Consider the following 10,361-nt stretch of genomic DNA (forward strand, 5'->3'; position numbering starts at 1 on the left):
TTGAAAAGAATAACAACAAACAGCATTAGGACACTCAAGCCTACAGTGAACCACCACGGGAATCCTATGATGCAGCCTGAAATAAACACTTTAGGGGGCATCAAAGAGGACCAAGCACCCCCTGGCTGGTGTATGATTCACGGTATCACTCATTTAAACAGATTCATCACACAGACAGTTGTATGTAAGGTGAAACATGGGAGGAAATATAGCTAAATATCTGAAAATATCATAATAAAATAGAGATACTGAATTAAAACCAAATCGAAACAAGCCATAATGGACCAAATTGCAAAAGGACACTCAAATGACCTGTACACTCTGTATTGTACTTAACAGATATAGGCTAGGCTATATGGGCCCGATTCTGACTTAGGAAATTACGCCTTTTTTAAGCACGCCTTTCCTACGCACTTGGTATTCAGACTTACCTTATGAAGGTGCGTAACGGGCTTTGCAGGCGTGGTTCCCTTGCGCACATTCAATAAATGTAATTCAACTGCTGAAACTCTCCCACTTGCTGGCCAACAGAGTTTATTGTATAGTTTTTATTCAATGGGGTTGTCAGTACATTTATCTTTAGCCATCCCTTCAAATATGGTGTGGTTTTTAGTTTAAATTTTGTTGACGGACACAACAGAATATATCGAACGGGTTTAGAATATTAGGGATCAATGAAAGAAAGCCATCTAAATATATGCAATTGGTAGATTTAAAAATGCTCTGATATTGTAAATTATTTAACTTAGGAAAGTATTTATGAATCATAAAAAAACTGTTTTGGGGAGCCTTTTTTTTATTTTATTTTTTTATTTAACCTTTATTTAACCAGGTAGGCAAATTGAGAACACGTTCTCATTTACAATTGCGACCTGGCCAAGATAAAGCAAAGCAGTTCGACACATACAACAACACATAGTTACACATGGAGTAAAAAACAAACATATAGTCAATAATACAGTGAAAAAAAAATAAGTTTATATACAATGTGAGCAAGTGAGGTGAGATAAGGGAGGTGAAGGCAAACAGATATATGTATAAATAAATAAAAATATAAAAAGGCCACGGAGGCGAAGTGAGTACAACACAGCAAGTAAAATAAAAACTAAAAAAAACACTGGAATGGTTGGTTTGCATTGGAAGAAAGTGCAAAGTAGAGTCAGAAATAATGGGGTGCAAAGGAGCAAAATAAATTAATAAATAAATACAGTAGGTAAAGAGGTAGTTGTTTGGGCTAAATTGTAGATGGGTTATGTACAGGTGCAGTAATCTATGAGCTGCTCTGACAGCTGGTGCTTAAAGCTAGTGAGGGAGATAGGTGTTTCCAGTTTCAGAGATTTTTGTAGTTCGTTCCAGTCATTGGCAGCAGAGAACTGGAAGGAGAGGCGTCCAAAGGAAGAATTGGTTTTGGGGGTGACTAGAGAGATATACCTGCTGGAGCGCGTGCTACAGGTAGGTGCTGCTATGGTGACCAGCGAGCTGAGATAAGGGGGGACTTTACCTAGCAGGGTCTTGTAGATGACCTGGAACCAGTGGGTTTGGCGACGAGTATGAAGCGAGGGCCAGCCAACGAGAGTGTACAGGTCGCAGTGGTGGGTAGTATATGGGGCTTTGGTGACAAAACGGATGGCACTGTGATAGACTGCATCCAATTTATTGAGTAGGGTTTTGGAGGCTATTTTGTAAATGACATCACCGAAGTCGAGGATTGGTAGGATGGTCAGTTTTACAAGGGTATGTTTGGCAGCATGAGTAAAGGATGCTTTGTTGCGGAATAGGAAGCCAATTCTGGATTTGACTTTGGATTGGAGATGTTTGATGTGGGTCTGGAAGGAGAGTTTACAGTCTAACCAGACACCTAGGTATTTGTAGTTGTCCACATATTCTAAGTCAGAGCCGTCCAAAGTAGTGATGTTGGACAGGCAGGCAGGAGCAGGCAGCGATCGGTTGAAGAGCATGCATTTGGTTTTACTTGTATTTAAGAGCAGTTGGAGGCCACGGAAGGAGAGTTGTATGGCATTGAAGCTCGCCTGGAGGGTTGTTAACACAGTGTCAAAAGAAGGGCCAGAAGTATACAGAATAGTGTCGTCTGCGTAGAGGTGGATCAGAGAATCACCAGCAGCAAGAGCGACATCATTAATGTAAACAGAGAAGAGAGTCGGTCCAAGAATTGAACCCTGTGGCACCCCCATAGAGACTGCCAGAGGCCCGGACAACAGACCCTCCGATTTGACACACTGAACTCTATCAGAGAAGTAGTGGGTGAACCAGGCGAGGCAATCATTAGAGAAACCAAGGCTGTCGAGTCTGCCAATGAGGATGTGGTGATTGACAGAGTCAAAAGCCTTGGCCAGGTCAATGAATACGGCTGCACAGTATTGTTTCCTATCGATGGCGGTTACGATATCGTTTATGACCTTGAGCGTGGCTGAGGTGCACCCATGACCAGCTCTGAAACCAGATTGCATAGCGGAGAAGGTGTGGTGTGATTCGAAATGGTCGGTAATCTGTTTGTTGACTTGGCTTTCGAAGACCTTAGAAAGGCAGGGTAGGATAGATATAGGTCTGTAGCAGTTAGGGTCAAGGGTGTCCCCCCCTTTGAAGAGGGGGATAACCGCAGCTGCTTTCCAATCTTTGGGGATCTCAGACGACACGAAAGAGAGGTTGAAGAGGCTAGTAATAGGGGTGGCAACAATTTCAGCAGATAGTTTTAGAAAGAAAGGGTCCAGATTATCTAGCCCGGCTGATTTGTAAGGGTCCAGATTTTGCAGCTCATTAAGAACATCAGCTGACTGTATTTGGGAGAAAGAGAAATGGGGAAGGCTTGGGCGAGTAGCAGAGGGGAGGGCAGTGCTGTTGTCCGGGGTAGGGGTAGCCAGGTGGAAAGCATGGCCAGCCGTAGAAAAATGCTTATTGAAATTCTCAATTATAGTGGATTTGTCGGTGGTGACAGTGTTTCCTATCTTCAGAGCGGTTGGAAGCTGGGAGTAGGTGTTCTTATTCTCCATGGCCTTCACGAGCGAAAGAAAGAAAATGGTGGTTTGATTCATTCTGAAAATTGCCAACTTCAGTTCTTCAATCCATGGTAATGTTGGAAGATTACTGTATATAGAATTATAATAGGAAGAACAGTGCACAATAGTAGGCTATACCCTCATCTATTGCCTGCACTAACCATGGAACTGTGTGATGACACAGCCAAGAATTGCACGATGCGTCGGGTTCAAACTGTTGAGGCATGGTCTGCCCGCTCCATAACGATTTAATTAGCCTACATGTCTTTTATTATATACAGAACCAGTCAAAAGTTTGGACACACCTACTCATTCAAGGGTTTTTCTTTATTTGAACTATTTTCTACATTGTAGAATAATAGTGAAGACATCAAAACTATGAACTAATACATATGGAATCAAGTAGTAACGAAAAAAGTGTTAAACAATTCAAAATATATTTCAAAGATTCTTCAAAGTAGCCATCCTTTGCCTTGATGACAACTTTGCACACTCTTGGCATTCTTTTAGGGCTCCCGGGTGGCACAGCGGTCTAAGGCACTGCATCTCAGTGCTTGAGGCATCACTACAGACATCCTAGTTCAAATCCAGGCTGTATCACAACCGTCCGTGATTGGGAGTCCCATAGAGCGGCACACAATTGTCCCCAGCGTCGTCCAGGTTTGTAGGCCGTTAATGTAAATAAGAATTTGTTCTTAACTGACTTGCCTAGTTAAATAAAGGTTCCATTTTCTCAACCAGCTTCACCTGGAATGCTTTTCCAAAAGTCTTGAAGGAGTTCCCACTTATGTTGAGTACTTGTTGGCTGCTTTTCCTTCACTCTGCAGTCCAACTTATCCCAAACCAACTATGTTATTTCATCGTTTTGATGTCTTCACTATTATTTTACAATGTAGAAAACAGTAAAAATAAAGAAAAAACCCTTGAATGAGTAGGTGTGTCCAAACCTTTGACTGGTACTATATATATATATTTATATATATACACTGCTCAAAAAAATAAAGGGAACACTTAAACAACACAATGTAACTCCAAGTCAATCACACTTCTGTGAAATCAAACTGTCCACTTAGGAAGCAACACTGATTGACAATAAATTTCACATGCTGTTGTGCAAATGGAATAGACAACAGGTGGAAATTATAGGCAATTAGCAAGACACTCCCAATAAAGGAGTGGTTCTGCAGGTGGTGACCACAGACCACTTCTCAGTTCCTATGCTTCCTGGCTGATGTTTTGGTCACTTTTGAATGCTGGCGGTGCTTTCACTCTAGTGGTAGCATGAGACGGAGTCTACAACCCACACAAGTGGCTCAGGTAGTGCAGCTCATCCAGGATGGCACATCAATGCGAGCTGTGGCAAGAATGTTTGCTGTGTCTGTCAGCGTAGTGTCCAGAGCATGGAGGCGCTACCAGGAGACAGGCCAGTACATCAGGAGACGTGGAGGAGGCCGTAGGAGGGCAACAACCCAGCAGCAGGACCGCTACCTCCGCCTTTGTGCAAGGAGGAGCAGGAGGAGCACTGCCAGAGCCCTGCAAAATGACCTCCAGCAGGCCACAAATGTGCATGTGTCTGCTCAAACGGTCAGAAACAGACTCCATGAGGGTGGTATGAGGGCCCGATGTCCACAGGTGGGGGTTGTACTTACAGCCCAACACCGTGCAGGACGTTTGGCATTTGCCAGAGAACACCAAGATTGGCAAATTCGCCACTGGCGCCCTGTGCTCTTCACAGATGAAATCAGGTTCACACTGAGCACATGTGACAGACGTGACAGAGTCTGGAGACGCCGTGGAGAACGTTCTGCTGCCTGCAACATCCTCCAGCATGACCGGTTTGGCGGTGGGTCAGTCATGGTGTGGGGTGGCATTTCTTTGGGGGGCCGCACAGCATTTTCTTTGGGGGGCCCCCTTTGGGGGGCCGAGGTAGCCTGACGGCCATTAGGTACCGAGATTAGATCCTCAGACCCCTTGTGAGACCATATGCTGGTGCGTTTGGCCCTGGGTTCCTCCTAATGCAAGACAATGCTAGACCTCATGTGGCTGGAGTGTGTCAGCAGTTCCTGCAAGAGGAAGGCATTGATGCTATGGACTGGCCCGCCCGTTCCCCAGACCTGAATCCAATTGAGCACATCTGGGACATCATGTCTCGCTCCATCCACCAACGCCACGTTGCACCACAGACTGTCCAGGAGTTGGCGGATGCTTTAGTCCAGGTCTGGGAGGAGATCCCTCAGGAGATCATCCGCCACCTCATCAGGAGCATGCCCAGGCATTGTAGGGAGATCATACAGGCACGTGGAGGCCACACACACTACTGAGCCTCATTTTGACTTGTTTTAAGGACATTACATCAAAGTTGGATCAGCCTGTAGTGTGGTTTTCCACTTTAATTTTGAGTGTGACTCCAAATCCAGACCTCCATACATTTGATTTCCATTGATCATTTTTGTGTGATTTTGTTGTCAGCACATTCAACTATGTAAAGAAAAAAGTATTTAATAAGAATATTTCATTCATTCAGATCTAGGATGTGTTATTTTAGGGTTCCCTTTATTTTTTTGAGCAGTGTATATATATTAACTGTTACTAATGACCCTCAGCAACAACCAAAAAGCTGTGACATCATTTACAGAGGATTCAAATGTAGGTAAACAAAACAACGTAATTAAATGAAATGATAATGTAGGCTATACCAGCTGAAGGGAACTAATAGTAAAATGGCAGTTTAATATGTGCTGTTATTCGACTTACTAAAAGTCGATAATGATAGTGGCTAATATTTTACATTATAGAAATTTGGGCATATAGTTAAGACTTAGTCTTAATTATAGGCCTAAAAATCTATCAGTCAGACCCCTTGACTTATTCCACATTTAGTTATTTATTTATTTTATTCAACTTTTATTTAACTAGGCAAGTAAGTTAAAGATAAATTCTTATTTACAATGACGGCCTACCAAAAGGCAAAAGGCCTACTGCGGGGACGGGGGCTAGGATAACATTTTTTTAAATAGAAGACAAAACACACATCACGACAAGAGCGACAACACAACACTACATAAAGAGAGAACCAAGACAACAACATAGCATGGCAGCAACACATGACAACACAGCATGGTAGCAACACAACATGACAACAACATGGTAGCAACACAACATGGCCGCAGCACAACATGGTAGCAGCACAGTTACGTTACAGCCTTATTTTTTTATTATTATTATTCTAAAAAACTGTTTTTGCATTGTCATTATGCGGTATTGTGTGTAGATTGATGAGGGGGAAAACAACTCTATTTTAGAATAAGGCTGTAATTTAACAAAATGTGGAAAAAGTCAAAGGGTCTGAGTGCGTTTTTTTGTTTGTTACCTTTATTTAACTTTTCAAGTCAGTTAAGAACAGATTCTTATTTACAATGACGGCCTGCACCACACCCTGACCCAGACGACGCTGGGCCAATTGTGTGCCGCACAATGGGACTCCCAATCACGGCCGGTTGTGATACAGACTGGAATTGAACCAGGGTCTGTAGTGAAGGCCTCTATCACTGAGATGCAGTGCCTTAGACCGCTGCGCAACTCGGGAGCCCCCTGAATGCACTGTACGTAGCGCTTATCAATAGATCTTATCAAATTGTAAATTACAGTGCATGAAGAATGGTGGTATTTCTATCGGGGAAAAAATGAAGTAGATGCTTTTTCCACTTGGAACCGATAGGTTCACTGGACCTTATTCATGGTTTCCTTATGCGTAAAGGTGGTGGAATTATTAGGGGATTAAATCAAGGTCAGAATACGGTGTATCTGTAGACACCTCTGCTATACCTTCATGTATTCCACCTCCGTCCAAAATGAATGGCAGGTGAATAGCACACTATTCTCATGCTTAATAGAGAGAAAGGTACATAAAAAGGGAATTACGTTAATTTACACGCACTTAACTCAGGTCATAATTGTGCCCTATGAAGATAAATAGATCAAAACCAACAAGACAATGCAGACATACTAGACCAGGGATCTTAATTTGACCTATATTGCCACAGCAGAATAATCCTGTAGCAACAGGATTTGAACATTCAGTCCATAATGTTGCTTGATCGGTGGTTAGGTTATTAAACTGGCCAAAAGCAAGCTACATGAAAAGTACAATAGTGTTTATATAACTTTGTGTTAGTGTGGGTTTTCAGTGAATTGATGTAAATCACAAAGCTCAATATTTCTCAGCAACAAAAGTGATCAAATTAGGATCCTATATCTATACATGAAAAGTGTCACTCTGTATTGTAGGCTACTGTGTATGTGACCAATAACATTTGATTTGATGTACTAATTGAGTGAGTTATATATAGACACAAAACAATGTGTTTAGATGGAGAGGAGAGGAGGGGCAGGGACGATTCTTGAGCGGATGGATGGCCGGGGCTGGAACATAATTACAAATCATTCCTAGACAGCAAATTGATCACAAGAAGCCCAAACAGATATAATATTTGACTAAAACATAATAATTTCAAACCTTGCTTACATTTATATATGATCACGTGTCTCTCTATGCGTGGGAAATGCATTCCAAAATTCAAGTCACTTGGAGATAATTTCCTGGTGTTTTTACAGTCTTTTATGTGTTTTTGCTCCAAAAACTTGGGGGGCCAAATAAAACCACCCCCGGGCCAAATTTGGCCTGCAGGCCACCAGTTGAGCAACACAATGAGCTGTTCTATACAGTACAGCTCATGTAGAGGGTAAAGGTATAGAACACTAATTAAGATCAGAAGCTGTGAATAGACAGTGTGGTGAGGATAGATCTAAAAGGACAGAGAGAGATCTAGATACTGTACACCGCTTTAGAACGCAACGTACTAATCAAAGTTCATCCGGAATAACACACACAGACAACCCTACATGCTAGTGCACACACACACACACACACACACACACACACACACACACACACACACACACACACACACACACACACACACACACACACACACACACACACACACACACTTATACTCTCTCTCACACGCCTGCAAGCACACACACCATACATGCAAGCAGAGGCACGTACACACACACAGTTCAATCCACTACTCACCTATTTAACTCTTGTCTGTAATTCATTATTAATTTAGTGGTGATCAGAGGAGTGGGACAACAGTAAAGACAGAGCTGCCACTTGAAAACACAAAATGTGATGTGGGTTCCTTAGTCCTTCATGGTGATCCCGCTCAAAGCAATAAACATGGGGTGTTTGTTTGAATTGAACCCCCTTTTCAATCCACAAGAAGAAGAAAAAAGACAAAAGTTGAAGATGTAAATGCTATTGATTGAAATTGTTTGTCATAAACTGTGTGTGTGTGTGTGTGTGTGTGTGTGTGTGTGTGTGTGTGTGTGTGTGTGTGTGTGTGTGTGTGTGTGTGTGTGTGTGTGTGTGTGTGTGTGTGTGTGTGTGTGTGTGTGTGTGTGTGTGTGCTACATTAATAACTTATTTTGGATGAACTGGTGATGCTGATGATTGAAAAGGGACCTCCCATAAGACATACAACTCAGACGCTGAGGAGAACCATCATAAAAAAAGAGGGGAATTTGACAGAGGGAGATGGAGAGCAATGAGATGAACAACATTCTTCTCCTACTGATTTCTATTCTTATCTGTCTATCAGTCTGTCACTATTTCAAACCTACACACACACACTGTGAACAGCGGTCTTCAGATGTGTCGCAAGCCAAGGCTTTACAAGCTTTCTAATCTACTTTTCAACAACTAAGCCCGGAAGTCTTTCCTGATTGACGTGCCTTTTGAGATACAAGAGAGGTGAAATACAAGGAAGGGGAAGAAACAGCTTCACAGACAATTAATGGAGAATTGTCCATTCTAGTTGAAAAAACATAAAACCGAAATAAGGAGGGGCCGCTAAATGAAAGATGCAGGAACAAATGGAATTGAATACTAAAATGGAAATTGGTATGTGACGTTTATTACTTATGAGAAAGCTAAATACAGGTGATGGACCAGCTGAATGAAAGAAATTGAAAATCAACCATTAACCGTGATATGTCAAACAACCAGAAATAACCATAGGGGTGCAATAATACCTTACCCAACACTGGCAGTTTTCAAGTTTTCAAGTTTACTGTCCAAATACACAGTTTGCTAAATCACAAGTCAAAACTTCAGGCAAAACGTAATCATTTTGTGCTAATGTTCCAATTAAGACTCAAAATGGCATCAGGTACATATGAGAAATGCAATGTATAAGGCGAGACAGAGAAAACGCCAAGATAGATAACTGTATTCCTCAAAGACAACAATTAAAAATGGATGAAGTTTGACTGAACTGACTGGGCATGGGAGATTTGTGAGACCAACATCAACTGACTATGAGTACCAGATATAATCTCTCTCCTTTTCGCCATAGTTTCGTGTGTGAGTGTGTGTGTATGTGTGTTTTATGTATACGTAAAGCACACACAAATACACACACAGACAGACAGATAGACAGACACTAAACAATAGTAAACCTACCTAGAGTTACCAATTTAAGAATCCCGCAAAATTGTGATGCATAGGATGTGGGTGAGGAAGGACCAGAGGAGGAAGAGAAGGAAAATGGGGGAAAAGGAGTCATTGAAGGAGAGTTGTTGTTTAGTTGTCTCTTTCTTTAAAAAATTCAGTCCACGTTAATTTACATCTGAGTTTAAAGACAGAGAAAGAGAGGGAGAGGAATGTGCTGTGGAGAACTGGTGGAAAAGGGTAGAGGAGAGAAGGAAAGGAATAAGGATCGAAAGGGATGAAATGGTGAGGAGGGAGAGAGGAAAGAGACAAGGGAAAGAAAAAAAGTCCCAAAATAAAAAATAAAAACTCCCCCTCCTCTCTCTCTCACTCATAAATAGAGGAAATTGTACAGCAGGTAGATGGAGAAATAAATGAGGAGGCAAATGATGGAGAGAGCGAATATATGAAAAGATGAAGCACCTCCCAGCACCACGATAAGGAAGAGAAAAAACATACAACGAAAGAAAAAATTGAATAGTCCAAAGCCTTCCGTTTTGGCGGTTTGTGTGAGCTGAGAGGAGGGTTATCAGTAATTTCTCCAACTGTTACAAATCTTCTTCATCTCTTCCTTTTCCGCCAAAAACAGGAGCCTTCCGGTTATTTAAGATGTAAAGCCTTCTCCAGGACAACTGTTAAACGTGTCAAACAGGCGGCATGGTGAGGTACTACCCAGAGCTAGAGAGAACGTACAACTGGCACCTCCATCTGCCTTAGAACGTAGAACTCAAAGTGCACTGCCTCGCTGTCCACCCCCTCCTCTACCAGAGAGGGGGAGAGGGAGAGAGAGG

At 42.1% G+C, this 10,361-nt stretch overlaps 1 protein-coding gene across 6 annotated transcripts in view; it reads right to left on the bottom strand.

Moving 5' to 3' along the window:
• grin2bb (glutamate receptor, ionotropic, N-methyl D-aspartate 2B, genome duplicate b) overlaps positions 1-10,361 on the bottom strand; it is a 139,391-nt gene extending 129,030 nt beyond the window's left edge. Inside the window, exons 1-2 of one of the 6 annotated variants that reach the window (XM_055906645.1) lie at positions 9,544-10,361; positions 8,113-8,286 (exon numbers count right to left, since the gene is read on the bottom strand). The gene's annotated coding sequence lies outside the window, so the exon portion shown is untranslated. The remainder of the gene's footprint in view (positions 1-8,112; positions 8,287-9,543) is intronic. The other 5 variants (XM_055906647.1, XM_055906646.1, XM_055906644.1 and 2 more) reach the window with 5 other exon arrangements.

This window comes from Salvelinus fontinalis, chromosome 40 (assembly GCF_029448725.1).
Source record: "Salvelinus fontinalis isolate EN_2023a chromosome 40, ASM2944872v1, whole genome shotgun sequence".
Taxonomy (NCBI): domain Eukaryota; kingdom Metazoa; phylum Chordata; class Actinopteri; order Salmoniformes; family Salmonidae; genus Salvelinus; species Salvelinus fontinalis.